Source organism: Elgaria multicarinata, chromosome 1 (assembly GCF_023053635.1).
Source record: "Elgaria multicarinata webbii isolate HBS135686 ecotype San Diego chromosome 1, rElgMul1.1.pri, whole genome shotgun sequence".
NCBI classification, from domain to species: domain Eukaryota; kingdom Metazoa; phylum Chordata; class Lepidosauria; order Squamata; family Anguidae; genus Elgaria; species Elgaria multicarinata.
This window is the reverse complement of record NC_086171.1, coordinates 92579898-92602170: the sequence shown is the minus strand read 5'-3', so window position 1 is coordinate 92602170 and position 22273 is coordinate 92579898. Positions and strand designations below refer to the sequence as shown.

The window sequence follows — 22273 nt, the reverse complement described above, 5'->3', positions numbered from 1 at the left end:
TTCCGGCTGGACATCAGGAAAAACTTCCTGACTGTTAGAGCAGTGCGACAGTGGAATCAGCTACCTAGGGAGGTTGTGGGCTCTCCCACACTAGAGGCATTCAAGAGGCAGCTGGACAACCATCTGTCAGGGATGCTTTAGGGTGGATTCCTGCATTGAGCAGGGAGTTGGACTCGATGGCCTTGTAGGCCCCTTCCAACTCTGCTATTCTATGATTCTATGATTCTATGATTCACGGGTCATTGACATGTCTAGAGTAAAAATCTGTTTGATCTCTCCAACTTGAGGCTGGGAGGTCCTGTTGGCTGGGTTGAGAAGCTATACAATTGGAAGGCTGAGGATTTCAGAATTTATTTTAGAATTTGTGAATTAAATCTGGGGGCGGGGAGGCTGTCAATTAACGATTTTCAGCTGACTAATCATCTGACTTCCCATTGATTATTTTTAAGCAATAAACATATTACCAAAGATAAGAGCCTGCTTGAGGGAACTTGCAGAGCTTCTCTCATGAGTGCAATGGCGGAGCTGACCAATTGTGTACTTGTTCAGAAAAGCACCAAATTTACCACAGTTGTGGACTAATGAATGATGCTAATTTTCATATATAGAGGAATGTGATTTTGCAGATGTGTATGCATTCTCAGCCAATTGAGCATGGTTTACCCAGAGTCCCATACTTTAAAAAAATAATAGCATCACATTTCCATTGTTTGTGGTCTAATACTCTACCGGGTATTAGACCACCTGCTCTACCATGGGAGAGGGGGCTCGAATATGCAGAGTATTTTTCCTCAAACCTCACATATCTGGAATTAGGGGTCAGGACTTCCAGCTCAGAGCACATGGCTTGAGCACAGCTCTTCTCCCACACTTTCCTCTCCCCCCTTTTTTTAAAAATAGATCTTAAGCATTAGAAACAAGCCAACCAACCAACCAACCTGCCGTTACAAGCTGGTTTTAATAAAAACCTGCTGCTTAACTCAGGATCTCATCCATGGCACACATGGATGGTGCCTATCATTTTCAGCTAGCTAGACATGTAGTATTGCACATGTGACTTTGCATGCACAGCCAATTGAAATAATGTTTCTATTTATTAAATAAAAATGATATAACTACAGTTCACATAATAGACCAGGATAGCTTTGAACAATAATAATTGTAATTTTAAGAAATGTCCCTGCTATATATGTCCTGCTATAGGAATATACCTTCATATCTGAAAATGATTAGTATGTATTATTCCACAAATGGTGTAAATTGGATGCTTTTTATGAAGAAGCATACAATTGTTATGACTCACTGTGAGTTACAACTCAAGTGAAATAGCACCCTCCTATCTCTGAAAATTCTCACCATATACTCCACCACTGGTGTAAGTTTGGTGCCTTTATGTGTTTTATACCATGCACAGTTGGCTGTGCCTGTGCATACCTATGCAATATCACATGTCTCTATATCTGAAAATAATCAACATCTATTAGTACACAAGTGCTGTAAATTTGGTGCTTTTCTGAAAAGAAAAGACAACAAGATAAATTTAATGTTAATTTGAGTCGAGAATTATCAGCTTCAGTAACCTGTAGTAGAAGTTTTCCCCTGAACTGCAAAATATTTGCTGCCTTTGTATTCAAACTGGCCACTTTAAAGTGTCTTCTCATCAAATGTGACATGCAGTAGAATGAAAGAAGCCAAAGTTTGGTGGTTCTTCATTGGGGCCGTAGCTAGACCTAAGGTTTATCCCAGGATCATCCTGAGTTCGTCCCTGCCTGAGCGCTGGATGCCCTGTGTGGCACTTAGGTGAACAGGTTTGGCCTCAGGACAATCCTGGGATAAACCTTAGGTCTAGCTACGGCCTTGGTCTTGCTGATTAAACAGTATAAAAAACACCTCTAATTAAAACTTTAATTGATTATTATACAATTAAAATGTGCTGCCCTGATAAAAAAGAGAGGCGCTAAGGCTGAAGGCTTTGTGGAAATTTGTTATTTTCTGACAAGGAGGTTGTGTCCCCATAAATCCTAGACATGTGGGGATGTCTTGTGCTTCACTGCTTATATTCTTGTCTTTTTAATATTAAATTATTTTGAAATATTTTAGGGCAGAGCATTGGCACTGAGAACAGATTTTAGGTGTGAGCCCAGCTCAATTTAATGTAAGATTCTGATTCAAGATGTAGTGCATGTACATAATAAAATATGTGATTGGGCTTCAAATCAGAAGGAAAATTTATCTGAAGAGAGTTTTGTTTTAATTTTTTTAGTTGGCACAAATGGATGTAAAGATGCTTGGGAATGGAAGAGTTTACAAAAGACTGATATACATGATGCTGTGTGTGTGTGTGTGTGTGTGTGCGTGTGTGTGTGTGTGTGTAGGGGAATACTAAGAGCAATTAATGTTACAATGGTGGACGTCTTCTAGAGACAGAAACTAATAGGCACCATCCATGTGTGCCATGGATGAGATCCTGAGTTAAGCAGCAGGGTTTTTATTAAAACCAGCTTGTAATGGCAGGTTGGTTGGTTGGCTTGTTTCTAATGCTTAAGATCTTTTTTTTTTTAAGGTGGGGGAGAGGAAAGTGTGGGAAAAGAGCTGTGCTCAAGCCATATGCTCTGAGCTGGAAGTCCTGACCCCTAATTCCAGATATGTGAGGTTTGAGGAAAAGTACTCTGCATATTTGAGCCCCCCTCCCATGGTAGAGCAGGCAGCCTGTATGATACTTCTTGCACACATATTTAAACCTGTGTCTCCCTCATCCCAGATGTGTAGGAATAATTGAATTTATTCAATGGTGGGAGAGGGGCGTTTTGCACATTTTTCGGATATACCGTTTCATTTAAAGATTATGAGTTTTAATCACACGTTCTGGGCGTGTTCGGATGACACAATAGTCATCCATGTTAATAGTCAACTCCACGGATGACTGGAGGTACTCCCCACATGACATGATAATAATCAACCGTGAGTTCACTGTGAACATGTTGTTGACTATTGGAGCTGACCCTTGTTCACCTCCCCCCCTCTCCCCCCCCCCCCAATCAAATGGCAATGCTGGTTCCCATTAGAATCCGCCTTTGCACCAGATCCCTCCCACTGTCAGTCCCTGCGTGGGGCTCTTCCGGCGAGCCAGAGCTGCGCTCTGCTCCTCCTTCTCTGTTGTGTGGCTGTGCTTTCTGGGACGTGCACGCCCCATCCCTGGGTGGAGTGCCACAATCGGCAGCGCCCTGGGTGGGGTGAGGCACCGCGATCAACGGCTTCCCTCCCCAAGCCATCCTCCCATTCCCGTGCAAGAGATTTCTCCCCTAAAGCTACAGAAGAGATGCTTGCTGCCGCATGCATCTCTGCCATAGCTTTCACCCTCTGATCCTTCTGCCCCACCCACCCATTCAGTTCTCTACAAAGTTGTAGAGAAGGGTTGGGAGGGTGGAACGATTTCTCCTGCTGCTTGATAGCCACAGGAGAGTTCCTTCTGCCCCCCTTCTCCATAAATTTGTGGAGAGCGGGCCAGAAGGGGAGATGCTGCAGGGGAGATGCTTCCACCCTGATATCCATTTGTGGAGGGGTGGAATGATCTCTTCCGTGGTGGCAGCAGAGGGATGGAAGGATTTCTCCCTTGGATTGAAGTGTGATGTCAAACCACAGGAGAAATCCTACCACCCACCTCGATTTCTCCTGCAGGGAAAATCCTTCTGACAATCGCGGCACACCGCCCCACCCAGGGATGGGACAGGTATGTCCCTGGGAACACGTGGGGAGCCATCAATCGTGGCGCCCTACCCAGGGACAGCTGACACATGTCAATGGAGCCCCCCTGGGCAAGAGCGGCAGGGGTTTTTACCGTTCTTTTCTTGTGATTCTGTAGGCATGTGAAATAGCAGAGCCCACCATAGAACACAACAATCAACGGTAGATTAAATAGTAAACTGCATACTGTTGATTATTTGCGTTGGTTATTTCGGGGAAATAACCAACTGTGGTGTGGAAAAGGCTCACCAGACGTATAATAGTCAATGGTTGACTATTTAAGCAATGGTTGACTATTTAATCAACTGTTGACTAATGTGTCATCTGAACCCAGTTTCTGTGTCTTAAACTTGATGTGTTAAATATTCCTAGAACTAATGAGCTGTTACTTAAATTAAACTCATGGAACAAGCCCCCCACCCCGGTTTCTTTGCTGCATTTGACAACATTTGCAGCTGCAGGCAGTGAAATTGTTGCCCTGACAGAGGAAATCGACTGCAAAAGGAGACATCTCCTAGAAATAAACATTGGGGAAGAGGGGATTGCCCCATGATCTGGAGAGTAGGGAGCCCTTGAAGATACCATTCAGGGGGGCTGAGTTTCAGGATCACAAAGATGAGAATTGTAGTCGTCTGGTTTCTCTTCTGGTTTTGGCAACTTGCCATCTGGATCAAGCATGTAACTATAGAAACTGGGTCACCTTCTTACGCCAATCAGGAAATGTAACGTCACCTGAGAGTGCAATAGGGAGAGCTATTTTGTTGATGCTGTAGAGGGGGGAGGGGGAGGGGGGAAAGAGCCCTATAATTGCCTCTTTTCTCTTTGTGCCTATTAAGGCAAATTAGGGAAAGGTAGGGATAGTCGCCAGATGGGGAGGGGGGAAAGAGCTGAAGTGTGACTGTGTCTCTGCCCCCCAAGGAACTGCAGAATGAAAAGGGTGTGCAGTAAATAACATTTAAAAAATGTTGGGGATGCAAGGGAGAATGTTTGTGAATGAGAAGTCTTTCAGAAACTCTAAATGGAATTCACTCCAACAACACTTCATTTACTACATGTCTCTCCCCCTCCCCCCTCAAAATGAGGCTTTTTTGGGTAATTATATTCATTGATATGTGTGTTTTTTAACTTGCAAAAAAGGAACCTAGACTTTGGAGGGGTTGAGAGTGAGGGGAAGAAAAGAAGGAAGAATGAAAACATGCGCGCACACATACACACTCCTTATAAACCTATGAATGGATGTGATGGTGGAGGGAAGTGTGTGCACAGCATCTTTTGCTAATTTGTCACACAAATCGCCCCTCCTTTTTTCCAGACTTATACAAGGAATTTGGCTAGTACTTACTTTGCAGGGAGGAAGTGCAGAGCCCCCCCCCCTTCTGCTTTGCATGACACTCCCCTAAACTACTGTTCTTGGAATGCTGCAGGGGGACCATGGCTTGGCTTAAATGAAGGGGGCAGAGGATGGGGCTTGTAGGTTTCATTATGGTCCCCGTCTGTTTTTCCTCCAGTTTCAAGCACTAGATTTAGTCTCAGTTGCTTTGCCCTGTTTCAACCATGCTGATAGTAGGCACTCCTGGCCGTCGCTCCAAATGACCGCCCAGATAGATGCGACGGCCAGGAGTGCCTACTATCAGCTTCGGCTGATACGCCAGCTGCGCCCCTTCTTAGAGTCAGAAGACCTAAAGACAGTAGTGCACGCGCTGGTAACCTCAAGGCTTGACTTCTGCAATGCGCTCTACATAGGGCTACCATTGTACCTAGTTCGGAAACTTCAACTAGTTCAAAATATGGCAGCCAGGTTGGTCACCGGTACACCTAGGGATGACCACATTACACCAACATTAAAATCACTCCACTGGCTGCCAATTAGTTTCCGGGCAAAGTACAAAGTGTTGGTCATTACCTTTAAAGCCCTAAATGGTTTGGGTCCAGGTTACTTGCGGGATCGCCTTCTCCCATATAGTCCGCCCCGCACACTCAGGTCCTCTGGGGTGAACTTACTTCAGTCAGCTAAAACTAGGCTGACATCAGTTTCCCAGAGGACCTTTTCTTCTGTCGCCCCCAGATTGTGGAATGGCCTGCCGGAGGAGATTCGTAAAATTAACTCTATGTGTGATTTTAAGGCAGTTTTAAAGACTAGCCTTTTCCGGCAGGCCTATCCAAATCAATGTTAAATCATGAATTTTTAAGATGTATTGATTCCTGTTCTAATGTTGTTCCCCGCCTCGATCTAAAGGGAGAGGCGGGTAAGAAATAAATTTATTATTATTATTATTATTATTATTATTATTATTATTATTATTATTTTGTTGTTGCTGGTAATCTTTTTGTGTTTTTGATCTTTGATGGAGTCCATTCTGTTCAAGGCTGGCTTTGCTGTTAAGCAGAGTGAGATGGCTGCCTCAGGCAGCTGGTTTGGGGTGTCTTATTTAATGTATTGTCATATTTTTTACTGGCAAGGAGGGGGTGAGACACTGTTTCTGCTTCAGGTGGCAGGACTTGCACTTGCAGTGAGGTGCCGCTTACTGCTCTGCTGCAGGCAGCAAAGTATCTTGGGCTGGCCCTGAGAAAGTTAACAAGGCTTTTAAAAATAGGACTCTTTCTTCACATGATTGTGGGGTTCAGTTTATACCTGCCCCCTCCTCAATTTAATCTGAGAACCCACAAGTTTTCTTAACCTGGCCCTTATTTCCAAAGGGGAAAAGAATAATAATCAAAATAAAAAAGGTGTGGTTGCATGGGAAGAGTAGAATCTTGGACATTTCTAATCAAAATGTCACCCCTCTATACCATCTGCTGTAGAACCTCTTTAAAAGCTGGAGGACTTTCTGGAAGACCAGTGCTAGCTCCTGGAGTTTTGTGGCCCTTGGGTAAGGTACCTTTGGTAAGTCCATTTAGGTGGAAGATGTAAATGGAGAATTTTCTGGCATTGCTTCATTGTAAATGAAAATGGTGATGCTGTTTGGGCAGTGGGCCTGTTTACTGATCCTACTGTACACCACCCTGAGATCCTAGTGATATAGGGTGGGATACAAATGTTTTAAATAAATAAATACTGCACATCTTCACCACTCTCTGAAGCCAGCCCTGGAAGGGACAATTATATTGCTTTCACTAAGAGAAATGTATAAGAGTAAAAGAAGTGCAAGCAAGAGATCTAAAAGGAGGGAATGGAGTTTGGAGATATGGTCCTACAGTATATGTCCACCAAGGAAATTCTGGGGGAAAATGAGGTTGGAGGAGGTAAATAAATAAAAATGTGATGTGTACTACTATCACAAAACAAAGTGACATCTATGTGAATCAAAACATCCGTCCGCCCTCGGTTTCCCAACCTCTCTCCAACTAAATTCTGGGTGCATGTTATCAATGTCGGCTTGTTATTACCAGGTTAAAGAAACCAAAAACTTGGCCTTGTAAGTTTGATCTACACTACTACTTTATTGAAGTGCACTGATAACTCTTGGGGGCACATTACACATTCCATATATCGTTTTTATAGTGTTATTTCCTGCTTTTTATTCTAAATTATTCAAAATACTACTGGAAATGTCACTGTGTATCTTATGAGGTATAAATGCACAAGAGGGATATAGCATTACCATGATGGGATTGTAATGATTTAACTCAAGGTGTAGCTCTGGGCCATTGTAGGGTGGGTGGGTGAAAGGAGTGCTTAAAATGAAGAAGCTTGTGTCCTTGATAAACTGGGAGAGAAACTTCATTTGCTGTCAGAACAAGCAAACCAAAATAATTGTTCACCAGCACGAATAGGGGTGCTTATCTGCAAATCAGTTTGAGATTTGTTCTCTTCCTATAAATGGAGAACTAAGTCACCATCACTACTTCTGCCCTGAGATTTTTTTCCTTTTTATCAACAAAAATAATAAATCAAAATCCAAGGATATTTAAAGAAATACAATATTTATTTTATTTATTACATTTATATACTGCCCCATAGTCGAAGCTCTCTGGGCAGTTTACTCCTAATGGGGTACTCTTATGCCCCCTTTACACAGGGGCTTACCTTTGCATGTGTGTGATGATGTAGGAATCACCCAGCCCCAGGAATGATGTATATCTCAAACCAATTTGCAAATGCTGAAGTATTGCATTTTTTCACCCACTTTCTTCATCTCCTGCCTCTTTTTCTCGCTTTCCCACCTTAAGTTAGTTCCAGTAATCTGGCTTCTTGCCAAGTAAAGGAGTTACTATGGAAACCATAAAGCTGTCTGAGTGAGCCAGGAGGGGTTGTGGCTCCTAATGTCTCCTATTGTATATGTCCAAGCATTATATAATGGGGGGGGGGGAGGAGAGGGAGAGATGCAATTACAGGATTCCCCCCACCCACATCCATCCATCCTACATTTGATTGTATCAAATGAGGCTGCATTTCCCAGAAGAAACAAATGTGGGGAGGAAAGGGAGACCTCTCCCCCATCACAGCCTTTTATCAGCCATGATGTTGTAGGGTGGAGGGTATAACTTCCTTTTTCTTCTTTGCATTATAATATTGAGAGGGGAGGCTTTCAGAAATGTTTCCACCACATGTCCTCTGCCTCCCCACCCCAGCCACTTAAGTCAGTGACCTTGATCCAGGGAAGCTGTTGTTCCCCTTTACTGTTGTTCCCCTCTGTGGAGAAACAGAGCCTAACTGGGCCCCATGGGGATCCCTATGCAGGGATCACCCATGGAGCTGTTGTCATTAAAGTGCCTACAATTACTGGGTACCACAGGAACATTACCAGGTGGGGCAAAGGACAGACCCTCCCCTCAGGCTTTTCAATCTAGGGCTACATTTGCCTTATGGGGTCCTTCCGCCAACCCCACCAGCAGATTTTGTACTTCCGGTGCAGTGGATCTGCAAGCATTCATTTATTTGATAGTGTTGTTTGGATTTGGTATTTCTCAAATATGGCAAAAGGTTGTCTTTCCCTCTCTACCACCCCATGCTTTAAAATATGTGGAAGAACAAATATGGAGAGAACTGTGCCATTCTTTGGCAGAAAGGTGGTATATAAAATAAATAAACTGAGACAGAAAAAATAAAACGAAAGCTGTAGCTGGTGTGTGTGTGTAATCTATTATTGGTCTGAATCCTGAAAATCAAATCAGACATACAAATGTACCAAATGGCTGTTTGAGGCTGCCTATTTTAAAGGTGGTCCTCAGTCACCATCCATATAGGGATGAGGGAATTGAATGTAATACAATCCAAAGATGTACCTACTGTGTTCTGTAACATTGCAGAGGCTGCTGGAGTGCAAATCTTCGTCTTTATGGATGTAAAGGAAAGCTTGAGAATGTGTATGTAAGACTATATAGTATCAACAAGTTATAGAATTCAGCTTTTCTTCGTCCAGAATTGTGATGCATATTTTAAGGCACATACAGTATAGACCGCTCTTGGTGTGTATTTCTAATTATAAGTTTTCTGTGTGGGCAGGCATTCATTTCCCCCACAAGATCACTTGTGGCACTCGTCCTAATGTCATATGACCCTCGGTGTAATTTCAAAAGCCTTATGCATGTGATCAATTCAAACCTCTGACAAAAGCAATTTGGCCTTTCCCTGGCTGCCCACTGGGTAGGGAGGGAGAGGAAGGAAAGAGGTTACCCACCTATTTTGGGCTCTTGTCCAGCCCACTTCTCACATGTAGCTGCCAACAGATTACCCATAAGGAGTGTGGCCCTTGACAGAAAAAAGGTGCTCACTCCAGCACTATTTATTTATTTATTTATGTATATCCTTCCTTAATGCATATCCTGCATTCAAGGTGGCCAACAACAAGATACACATTAAATCAAAGACTTGGTTAAAACATAACATAAAACAAATCAATTAAAAGCACAACAATACAGTACATAAAAACACAACAGCAGACATAGGCAGCACCCAAATAGTTAAACTCCCTTCAACAGCAGAAAAGCTTACATGCCAAAGGCCTGCCTGAAAAAAAGAAGACATCGTCTTCCAGCAGGAGGATAACAGAAAGGAGGCCAAACTAGCCTCCCTTAGCAGGAAGTTCCAGAACCTGGGAGTGGCTACCAAGAAGGCCCTCTCTTGCATCTCCACCAAACATGCCTCCGATGTTGGTAGGACCGAGAGAAGGGCCTCCCCGGCACATCTTCAAACTCAGGCATGCTCGTATGAGAAAATTTGGTGTTTCAGATAGCCTGGTTCCAAGTCATTGGAGGTCATAACCAGCACTTTGAATTGAGCCTGGAAAGAGACCAGTAGCCAGTAAATCTGTTGTAATGAGGGAGCCATGTACTCCTTGTAACTGGCACCAGTCAACAGTCTGGCCACGGTATAGACTGGGGGCAGTCAAACACTTTTGAGAGACACAGGGCTGCTCCTTTCATGAGGTGAGCTGAATCCTTGGTCTCAGGTGGCAGAGTGATAAATTATGTGCTCCCCCTCGCCACCGCCAGGAGGATCTGCCACTGCTGCCTTGAGGCAGCACTACAATAGATGCTGCAGAAAGCCCCACCAGCCCCACGCTTTTTGCTGGCTGCATTCTCCAGAACTGCCACCCACCTTCTGGCTTGCAATTTGGATAGTCTCAGAGTGAGTCTGGACATGGGCTCTCTGAAGAGCCATGTCAGCTAGAAAACCAACTGGCCAAAATCCTTCCTCAGTAGGGTGACCATATGACAGGAAAAACCCAGATTTATAAGGATTTTTGGTAATGAATCCGGGAAGGGGGGGGATTATGAAATTTGAAGAAAAATCCAGATTTTTCCCATCTTCCCCATCCAAAGGGCAACTCTAATGGGAATTAACAAAAATCCTTATATCTACATCTTTTTTAAAGATAAAAAGATGAAACTTGGCACCATGATAGCTCTTAAGGAGGTCTTTAGCCGTGTCAAGTTTGAAACAGATCTGTTTATCTGTTGAGTTTTAGGATTTTTTTAAATTTGAGGTTTGAAAATTATTATTTTTAAAAACCGTCATTTTTAAAGATAAAGAGATGAAACTTGGCCCCATGATAGCTCTTAAGGAGGACTTTAGCCATGTCAAGTTTGAAACAGATCTGTTCATCCATTGATTTTTAGATTTTTTTAAAAATTTGAGGTTTGAAAATTAATTTTTTAAAAAACTTTTTTTTGAAAGATAAAAAGGTTAAACTTGGCACCATGATAGCTCTTAAGGAGGACTTTAGCCTTGCCAAGTTTGAAGCAGCTCTGTTCATCCGTTGAGTTTTAGGACTTTTTAAAAAAGTTTGAGGTGTTAGAATTATTGTTTTAAAATTGCTGGAGCCATAGTGTGGGCTCTCCCACACTAGAGGCAGCTGGACAACCATCTGTCAGGTATGTTTTAAGGTGGATTCCTACATTGAGCAGGGGGTTGGACTAGATGGCCTTATGGTCCCCTTCCAACTCTTCTATGATTCTATGATATCCTTCAAACTCAGGTTGTCAAACCTACTCTTTGGGGTCTTGCATCTTAAGCAGTTTCAGCTCTTGGCATCAAGTGGATCTCCAATTTTTAGCTAAGAAGTGCTGGGTGAGCAGGGCACCTTTCCTGTTGCAGATTTGGTGAGCAGTCAGGCACCTGGACTTCAGTGGAGGTGAGGTGTCCACAAATCAGAGTCCAGTGTTGGTGCAGGCAGAGGTGGCTGGCAGCAGAGGTTTTTTAAAACAAGAGTCACCGCATGCGATCAAGCTATAAGCTGTCACCCTACCCTTGGCCATGGACTGATGGGAGACTGGCAGAGAGAGAGGGGGTGTTGTTGTTGTTTGAGGCTAGAGATGCTGGCTGGCAGAGAGATGCTGAAGGCAACCCAGATGCACCTGTAGCTTGGCCCTGAGAAGCTGGTTTGCCACCCAGAGTGTTTTGAGAATACATCAGAGTCAAGCAGTTGTGTGGGAGGAGAGGAGGTGAAGGTGGCTGGTGGTGGAGGTTTTTAAAGTAAGAGTCACCAGACATGACCAAGCAATAAGCTGCAATAACCAATACCCCCAGCCACAAGTGTGCAACCCAGCTGGACTGTTGGAAGAGTTTGGCAGAGAGAGCGGGGGGTGGGGGGATTGTTTGAGGCTGGAGGCTTTGGTTTGGCTGCAATGACTTAGAGAGAGAGAGAGAGAGAGAGAGAGAACAGAGGCTGTACAGACAACCCAGACGCACCTGTTGTAACCTAGCCCCACAGTGCTGGCATGCAACACAGGGTATTAGGAAAAGGGTCTCAGAGTTGCGTATTTGTGCAGGAAGTAGACAGGAGTTCAAAGTCTGGATATGCAGAGTGGTGCCAATGCACAAGCCTTGAGAAGCTAATATATATATTGTATTTCTTCAATTCTAAGACACACTTCCCCCCCATATAAACATCTCTAAAAACGGGGTGCGTCTTAGAATCGTGGGTGTGTCTTAGGCTTGTTTTCTGTTGGTGGTACTGAAATTAGTGTGCGTCTTAAAATCGATGGCGTCTTACAATCGAAGAAATACGGTAAGTGAGAAGTGTGAATGGGTGAAGTAGTGTCCACCACCCACAACACCCACCCTAATGTTAGAGTAGAGAAACTTGTGACAATCATACACAAGTTTTTTAAAAATTGAAAATTAAAAACAAAAAAGCTGGCCAGCTGGCAGCAAGCCCCATTAACAGTCAGAAAACATATTTGATACACTCAGAAAAGATATTTGAGGGAAGGGAAGACTGTATCACACAGAGTATAGCAAAAGCTTCAAAGTACAGCAAAAGCTACAGAAGTAGGAGTGAGTGAAGTTAATTTCAGATACATTGAATGCCTCACTTGTTCTTTATTTTAGTGATTTTAACATTAAGATCTTATGTAGAACAGGTTTGTCTTAATTGTGTGCTGTAAAACCAGACATGTGACCAAGGCTATGTTCAGGTGGGCACTGTAAAGGAAGAGCGCCCAGCACCCAGCTGGCTTCTTGACTGGATTTAGCACGGATCCCCAGGCACAGACACTCACAGCTCACAACGTGAGGTTTAAGACCATTTATTAGGAAAAGGGTAGGAATACATGGGATTAGCAGGATAAAAATATAATAAAAGCATGCATATACATAAGAACCCAGCGCAGGCAAGCTAAAACTAAGACTACAATCTCATACGTCACCCCAGACCGATCTCAGCCGACACCCCCTGTTCCCTTCACAGGGGATGTCTTTATACCATCCCTTTCACTCCTTCCTCCCTCCCTTCAGCTCTGATGCGTGGAGTGTCTTCACACCTCTCGCTTGGGCCGTTTAATCACTCAAGGACAGACAGTTACAACCGGCCCGGCTCCAGTCTTCTCCCCCATACAGCTGCCTGGTTTCCTTATCTCTCATCCTATGAAACCATAAAATTCACAAATTAAAAGACATGCCAGTCCCAAGTCCCAGTTAACCCTCGCCTTACCCTTACAGGCACAACCCCCCCACACACGCCTGGTGCTGGGCACGCCCCCTGGGGCCGGATGTGTTGGTGGGCACGCCCACTTGGGGGGCCAACTGTTGTTGTCCTCCTTTTTGGTTTCCAAAATATGGCCACCCTATTCCTCGGAGCCATGCATTGTGGGAGGGGCGCGTGTTCAAGGAGATTCGTCTGTACTGCAGCAGCAGTGTGTGCATGCGCTCCCAGCTCAGTGTTGGGAGACTTTGTGCCAGCACTGCAGAGGCAGGGCCCATAGGAGCCCCACGTAGAGGGTGTTACAGCAGTCCAAACAGAATGCAACTAAGGCATGTGTCACCATGGCCAGATCAGGAATGGGCACAATTGGCACACCAGCCTCAGGTGCACAAAAACACTGCTGTCCATCGCCAAACCTGGGCATGAATCCAGGAGGAGCGTCACCCCATCCAGCACAGGTTGAATCCCTATTCTCTCACTTGCCTTTCAACTAACCACAGGCACCTCTGTCCTACCTGGATTAAGGTTCAGTATTTTTGCCCTCATCCAGTCCATTAATGACACCAGGCACTGATTTAAAACCAGAGCAGCTTTGGATTTAGATGGAAAGAGACAATAAATGAGGCTATGAGAAGAGAAGGAAGTAAAGGCTTAGCAGCCCTGCTGCAGAGGCCTGGCAAGTATGAAGTGGCTTGTGATTCCCTTAGCGCCATACCCACTGCTCAAGCTATCCTGTTACACTGAGGTTACGTATCATAGAATCATAGAATAGCAGAGTTGGAAGGGGCCTACAAGGCCATCGAGTCCAACCCCCTGCTCAATGCAGGAATCCACCCTAAAGCATCCCTGACAGATGGTTGTCTAGCTGCCTCTTGAATGCCTCTAGTGTGGGAGAGCCCACAACCTCCCTAGGTAGCTGATTCCACCGTCGCACTGCTCTAACAGTCAGGAAGTTTTTCCTGATGTCCAGCCGGAATCTGGCTTCCTTTAACTTGAGCCCGTTATTCCGTGTCCTGCACTCTGGGAGGATCGAGAAGAGATCCTGGCCCTCCTCTGTGTGACAACCTTTTAAGTATTTGAAGAGTGCTATCATGTCTCCCCTCCATCTTCTCTTCTCCAGGCTAAACATGCCCAGTTCTTTCAGTCTCTCTTCATAGGGCTTTGTTTCTAGACCTCTGATCATCTTGGTTGCCCTCTTCTGAACACGCTCCAGCTTGTCTGCGTCCTTCTTGAATTGTGGAGCCCAGAACTGGACGCAATACTCTAGATGAGGCCTAACCAGGGCCGAATAGAGAGGAACCAGTACCTCACGCGATTTGGAAGCTATACTTCTATTAATACAGCCCAAAATAGCATTTGCCTTTCTTGCAGCCATATCGCACTGTTGGCTCATATTCAGCTTGTGATCTACAACAATTCCAAGATCTTTCTCTTTTGTAGTATTGCTGAGCCAAGTGTCCCCCATCTTGTAACTGTGCATTTGGTTTCTATTCCCTAAATGTAGAACTTGGCATTTATCCCTATTAAATTTCATTCTGTTGTTTTCAGCCCAGCACTCCAGCCTATCAAGATCACTTTGAAGTTTGTTTCTGTCTTCCAGGGTATTAGCTATCCCACCCAATCATCCCATCATTAGGCCAGCCAGCCAATAATGTATTCTACTTATACATAAGTTACCATTTTTAGCAGTAGTATAGTATGATAGAGTGTAGTATATTTCATACATTTTTTGGGGGGGGGGATATTTGCATGTGGGGAACATGCCCCCAAATTCATTTAATCTAAAAGCAAACAAAAAGAAAAACCAAAGCTATCCCAGAGCCAGTGTCTGTGCTTCAGTTGAGGAAAGCTGAACTATGGAATTTCCTGCTACAAGAAAATAGTTGTGGCAAAGTATTTTGAAATTTCCAAAGTAGGATTATGTGTCATTATAAAATTATATCAGACAATGTCAGCTGATAATGCCAAAGTCCGCTTCCATCTACTCCCGTTTTGTGACTGTCTCTGACCCTGCACTGTGATTTTGTGACTGGTGGGCCTCAGTCATTTTCACCTCTCCCAAGAGGGCCCTGGGGTCACAAAGTTTGAGAACTGCCAAGCTAACTGGAATCAGAAAAATCTGTTGTGGCGGGGAGGGGGTGGGGAGCAGTATGTTTTAAAGTGCTGGTGGTATAGCGAAGGTCATGGGAGGAGTAATGCTGCCATGGTCTGGCAGATCGCTGAGAAGTAGTAAGAACCAGTAAACAAAATAACCTGAAATGCCACAGGGCAGGGCCCACTGCAGCCAGAATGGCTCCATGTCTATACCTAGTGGTGCAGCTAGGATTGGACCTTGGAGTTGAATTCCAGAGCCCTGCAGTCCAGCAGCCTCCCCCCCCCCCCAATGACCACCCAGAGAATGACAGGTGGTCAGGGCAGAAGAAGCAAGCTTCCATTTTCTTCCTGCATCCTGCAATCATGTTTCAAGTGAGTTTATAATGCAAAACTACACATGTGCAAAGTATCCGCCCACCCCCATCAAGTTTGGCAAACAGTTGTGAAGCATGGAATGGTGGGTCTCCTCCTAAAACTCATTTGAATAATGGCACCATTGTGACAGCAGGCATAAAAAGGAGTTTGCTTATGCTGCCCTGATACTAAACGTTTACTCGGGAATAAGCACCATTTGCTGTAGAAAGGGATCATAGAATCATAGAACAGTAGAGTTGGAAGGGACCTATAAGGCCATCGAGTCCAATATATACTTTTAAATATACTTTTAAAGTAAAAATAACAAAATTAGAATCTGTACCCATGAACGTGCCTGGCCAGCCCCCTTCCTGATTATAATTCCCCCCCCTGATTTTTTTTTAAAGAAAAAAGGATGCTGGGGTAGGCAATGGGGTTGTTGCACATAACAGTAAAGCGTGTATCAATTAATTAGCCCACGATTTGCCAGGCAAAAGTAGGGCTGAGCTAGCAGGTTGGTTCAGCACACTCCTTGCTTCTGCATTTATTTACAGCCTACAAGCACCCTGATCGTAGGTTGCTCTTGTGACATCCAAAACCAGGCACTCTGGGTTTTTTAGGGGTTAAACAACCCAGAGTTAACCCAAGAACAAATCAGAGTTAAACCAAGAATAAATCATAGGTTGACAGGGTATTGTTTTAAATACATGTGCTGATTTTTCCTATTAAAAGCATGTAAAAATTGCATGCACGTACGACCCTTCAGACTGCTCTCTGCCCAGTGCTGGGAAGGGGGATTAGCTGCACACGTGCATGTGCACTCTAACATATTGATGAAACACCAAGCTGGATATTTAAACAATGAAAGTGCCTTATGTTTGTCTGTTGATGAAATATCAGTTTTGGGCGCTGGAACAAGGAAATGCGGAAAGGAGTTTTTGTTTTGTGGAGGGAAAGGATTGTTTACAGTTCTCAGCTCTTCTACTGAAAATCCTGCCTAAATATGTGCTCAGAGGCAGTTCAAAGTGTATTGGGTGGGCAGGAGAGAGACTACAGTCTACAGGTGACGGAAAGACACCCTGCACAGGCCCACAAGTGCTTTTCTTCCCATATGAAAGGATTCTGACCTGCTATATATACTTTGAATTATAGTGAAGTCTTGGCACAAATTAAGTGGGGGTGGGGGAGGTAAAGAAACTTGCCTGTAACAGGAAAAGGGGAGAGAGAATTGTAAAAAAAAAATCAAAACAAAACTATATATGTACACACCTGTTTGTGTGGGCAGTTGCTGGAGGAGGAAAAAACAGGATTGGATTGTTTTGTGGAGAATGGATATAGTTTGCTTGCAACAGAGTTTGAGGCAGGGCTCAGTTTTAAAAAGAACACAGCAATACTGGTTTCTGTGGTAAGTCATGAATTGGTACACAAGCATGGATTTTAATTATGGCAATTGGCAAGGCAGTCACGGCCTAAATCCATCAAATAGGCAAAAGAGTAAAAATGACTTTTTGCAATATTTGTTTATATGATTTGAATCCTGCCTTTTTACCAAAAAAAAAAAAAAAAAGGCAGTCAAAATAGTTTACAGACACAATTAAAATTGATTAAAACAATATATTCAAATACAATAAAGACATTACAATTATAGATTTATTATAATAATAATAATAATAATAATAATAATAATAATAACAACAGCACCCTACCCAACAGGCCAATGCCCTTCTTGAATAAAGCAGTCTTTACCTACTATTGAAGGACAGCAAAGAAAGAGTGAACCTAGCTTCCCTCGGCAGGGAGTTCCACAGCCTGGGAGCAGCCACCGAAAAGGCCCTCTCTTCCACCAAACAAACCTCTGAAGGCGGCGGTCTGGAAAGAAGGGCCTAACCAGAAGATCTAAATAACAGGGCAGGCTATTATGGGAGACGGTCTTCATATATAGGACTTCATAGGTCATAACAAACACTTTGAATTCTGTCTGGAAACAGACCAGTAACCAGTGAAGCTGCTGTAATAAGGGAAGCATGTGCTCCCTGTAATTGGCTCTGGTCAACTGTCTGTCCATTAGTGTTTTAGACTAGCTGAATTTTGTGAAAAGTTTTTGAGGACAGCTCTGCATAGAGCATGTTACAATGGTCCAAGCGGGATGTAACAAAGGCATGTGTGACCGTGGCCAGATTAAACATCTCTAGGAATGGGCACAGTTGGTGCACTAGCCTCAGCTGTGCAAACACATTCTTGGCCACACCCATGACCTAGGCATCCAGGTTCAGGGCCGAATCCAAGAGTATGCCCAATAAACATGATAATGATTTATCAGATTAAGATTATAGGTAGCTATAATGAATTTTGTGTCAGTTTGTGTATTCTGACATCTACTCTACACTACTCTAGTTTAGTAGAATTACTTAATTCTAAGTAATCCTAATACTCTAGTATACTGTACGTAGTTAATTCCAAGTAATCCTACAGATTTATAGAAAACACTAAAAGGCATGAGAGACAAAAGAACATCAATCCTGAAAATCTAGGTGCAATTCCAGCCAATTGGGTTACTACATACCTTTCAGACATCAGATTAGGCCAAAGGGCTTCTAATTGCTGACCCTTCCGTACATACTGATTGAATGATTGTTGAATTACTGGACTACGTATTTTCCCACCTGGAAAGAATACGTCTCCCAAACTGATAAACCTCGAGGTTTCCTCTGTAGTACCTTAGGTGCTCTTTTCCCCCTTTCAGGTCTACTTTCCCCCTTATATGTACAGAATGCTAGCAATATTGGAGGCAGAATTTAAAATTACAGACAGCAGATCCACCTAATATTTCTCAATTGTGTCCTCCTTTGCCCCACACCTTTTGGCCATTTACTGCTTTTTCTCCATTGTGCTTTAAAGAAATTACATGCAAATATCCAGTTAAGCTGCTATCTGATTTCCTCCACACCATTGCCTTCCTGGATTGCAGGGTGAGGAAGTGGGTTACTTGCAGGTGACTGACAAGGAGTGGGGCCACATAATAAGAAAAGAAGACACTCTTCTTGAGTGTTTCTGCAAGTAGGCTTGTAATTAGTAGAATCAGGCTGATTTGGATAGATTCGGGAGATGTCAAAATTGAACAGAGACTTCACAGAGACTCTGAAGCTGACCGAATCTGAACACTTCTTCATCGTGGTCTCTATGCATCACACATATGGGCTTTGCGCCTGCGCAGAGACCAGACCGGAATCTCCAATAGCTTAGGGAAACGTTTTTGGGCGGGAACCCCTCCCCCACGCTACCGCGCATGTCCACGGGGTTCCCGCCCTTCCCTCAGTTCTTCGTCGTCCGCCATTGTGCACAGACGTAGAAACCGTGTTCTCTCCAGCTTTACTGGTTGCAATACCTTTTTGCTCTCTCGTAGCCTTTCTTCTCCTCATCTTTTTCTTCTCCGTTTCTCTTTTTTACCTAAATTTTTTTTAAAAAAATTGTTATTCTTCTGCTTTTCTCTCTTTTCCAGCGATCGCTGATCGCGTTGGCGCCTGAGGCGCATGGCTGTAAGGGCCCCTTTTAGAAAGTGCGTCAAATGTGGTGCTAAACTGCCACCTAAGGACGGTCACTCGCTCTGTGTACTGTGTTTGGGCGAGGGACATAAAGTTCAACAGTGCCACCATTGTATGGCGTTCACCAAACAGACGCGAAAGAACAGAGCAGATAGACTGCGGTCTATACTCTGGGAAAAAGCTCTGCGAGCGACTGAACCTATGCCTCAAAAGCGTAAGGAACAATCCTCCTCAAGGGCAATGGAGAAAACTCATAGCCCTGAAATTCAATCGATTATTATCGATGAGGAGTTGATGGCGGATAACAGGGCCATACCCCTGACGCCAGGCCGATCTCTAGCGGTTTCCGCGGCCAAGAGAATCTCAAAAAAGGCCCGGACCCCTATATTGGCGGAACAATTAAAGAAAAAGAAGAAAAAGAGGAAGGACGCTGAGAAACGCTCCACCTCGAGGGTCGATACCGTATCCACGGTACCCGCCGAGCCTACCAGGCCGGCGTCGACCTCGATACCGACACAACTGTCGTTACCAGCCCCCTTACCGACAGCGAGGAGTTCAATGTCGGAGGGTGAGATTCGGGACTCCGCATCAGCTGCCTCCATACCTTGTGCTCCGGTACCGTGCACTGTTGCTCCACAGGAGCCGGCTGGACTTGTACCTCAAACATCGCACCGACAACGTCAGTCTCCTGGACCAGACTTCGATCGAGTCTCTCAATACTCTGAATATCAACGGGATTACCCTTATGATTGGGAATATTACCGTCCCTAAGAGTATTATCCAACTGAACGCAGACGTTATGATCATTATGCGCAGCCTCCTCCACGTGCAAGAGTTTTACAAGTTCCTCCAGCTCTTCAATCCTATATACCTCGTAGTAGGAATGATTGTATAGAACATCGTTCGATACCGACTGCAACTGTCGTCGTTCCATCACCTCACCAAGAGCAGGCTCTGCAGCCAGTGCATCAGGCGGTGCTGGCAGGTCAAGACTCTCCTGATGAGGACTACAGGTCTGACTCAGACTCTATAGTATCTGTAGCCCCATCGATGCCTTCACCTGACGATATTGTAAATACCCAGGAACCTGTGTCCGCTTCAGAAGATGTGGGAAAATTCTCCGACCAGGTACTTCGAATGGCCAAGTCTCTAGGTCTCGACATCGATCAACCAACAGAAATCGATGATGACCCAATCTACGATGTAACACGAACGGAATCTAGCTCGACCATCGCTATTCCCTTCCCTCCTACTCTGCGGAGAACAGCACAAACCTCCTGGAAAAATCCTTGTGCAGCTCAGTCGACATCTAAGAGATTGGAGTCAATGTATAGGGTCAAAGAAACCAATGTGGAGTTTCTTTTCCGACACCCGAAACCTAATTCTATAGTCGTGGAATCTGCCCAGGGAAGATCCCAGAAAGTGCATTCAGCCCCTACCGACAGAGAAGGTAGGAAATTGGACTACCTCGGCAGAAAGGTGTATGCTTCGTCTTCTCTAGGAATACGAACCTCTGCGTACGAGGCAACCATGGCTAGATATCAAATATTTATACTAGAGAAAATAAACTCCCTCTCTGACCATTTGCCTGAAGATAAAAGGGAGTTGGCGAGGATTTTCCATACTGAGGCAACTGCAATAGCTCATCTGCAGTTAAATTCGGCGAAACATCAAACAGACTCCCACACTAAATCAATGATGGGGTCTATTGCCCTTCGGCGTCAAGCTTGGTTGAGATCAGCCAACTTGACAAACGAAACAAAAACTAGAATAGAAAGTCTACCCTTTGATGGAGAGGGGCTATTCAACAATAAGACCGACGAGTCCTTAGATTCGATATATAAGGCTCGCACGACCGCCAAAAAGATGGGTTTCTCACAACCCCAACCACAATTTAAACAAAGGCGCTGGACTAGGCAACCGTATCAACAGATGCAACAGCGCCCTCAATATGACAAACAACCTGCAAAACAACAACAGCAACTACAAAGAAAAAGGCCTTATCAGGCCCGATACCAGCAAAGCAGACATCAGCCTGACTTCTCTAAAAGACAGCGTCTTTGACTTTCCTGCCCCAGGCCTACTACCGTTTACCGACCGTCTAGCAGCCAAGTACCATCAACGGGAGTCCATAACATCCGACTCCTGGGTGCTCACTATCATCAAGACGGGATACGCCATCGAATTCGATGCCCTTCCTCCTTCTTCGGGAGTGAAAGTAACAGCGCCATCCCCTCCTCTGCTGCTCGAGGTACAGACCCTGCTAGCGAAGGGAGCCATCTCGCCTGTACCCGCAGAGGAGATCAACCAAGGGTTCTTTTCGCATTACTTCACGGTCCCGAAGAAGGATGGAGGGCTTCGACAGATTATGGACTTAAGACATCTGAACAAGTACATCACCCCAAGGAAGTTTCGTATGACAACAGTCACTTCTATCCTCCAACTGTTGCATACAGGGGTTTGGTTCGTGGTAGTAGACCTGAAGGATGCGTACTTCCATATTTCCATCAGGAAGTCGCATCGAGCTTACCTACGCTTCTCCATCAAGCAGCGTCAAGCAGTTCCAGTTCACCGTGCTCCCCTTCGGTCTCGCGACGGCACCGAGGGTCTTCACGAAAGTGATGGCTGTTGTATGCGCCCATCTACGAAAGAAAGAAATCCACGTTTATCCATACATAGACGAATGGCTCCTGGTGGCGGAGGACAGTCACACGCTCCAGGAGAATATAGTCACGACTCTCGAACTCTTAGACTCCCTAGGCCTGTGGGTCAACCAGGAAAAATCTATACTGACTCCTCAGAGAACGATAGACTTCATAGGAGTGACGCTGTCGTCTCGGGATGGAAGAGCTTACCTCCCGATAGCAAGGGCAAAGACACTTCGAGACTTGATTCTCGACATCGAAACCCAAGCAAGACCCTCGGCATGGACAATCCAAAGATTGCTGGGTTTGATGGCGGCGACTACCGCTGTCATCAGATTCGCCAGATTGCGAATGAGGATCCTTCAAGGGTGGTTTTTAAAGACCTTCGACCTTCAACGCAATGCTCGCAAAACCTACCTTTCAATACCAAGACAGGTTCGAGCGTCGCTGAAATGGTGGCTCTCGATGGGAAACCTCTTGGAGGGAATTCCGTTTCAGCAAAGAGCACCATCGGTTACCATCACAA

At 44.6% G+C, this 22273-nt stretch overlaps 2 protein-coding genes across 5 annotated transcripts in view; both read left to right on the top strand.

Moving 5' to 3' along the window:
* The window catches only part of PIP4K2B (phosphatidylinositol-5-phosphate 4-kinase type 2 beta), a 453863-nt gene that overhangs the window by 83219 nt on the left and 348371 nt on the right, over positions 1 to 22273 (top strand). The gene's annotated exons all lie outside the window — the stretch shown is intronic.
* Positions 1 to 22273, top strand: part of PCGF2 (polycomb group ring finger 2) — a 101173-nt gene that overhangs the window by 20590 nt on the left and 58310 nt on the right. The window contains exon 1 of one of the 3 annotated variants that reach the window (XM_063132655.1): positions 2574 to 2652. The exons of the other annotated variants lie outside the window; for them this stretch is intronic. The gene's annotated coding sequence lies outside the window, so the exon portion shown is untranslated. Of the gene's footprint in view, positions 1 to 2573; positions 2653 to 22273 lie in introns of those variants that run through there. 3 annotated transcript variants of the gene reach the window in all.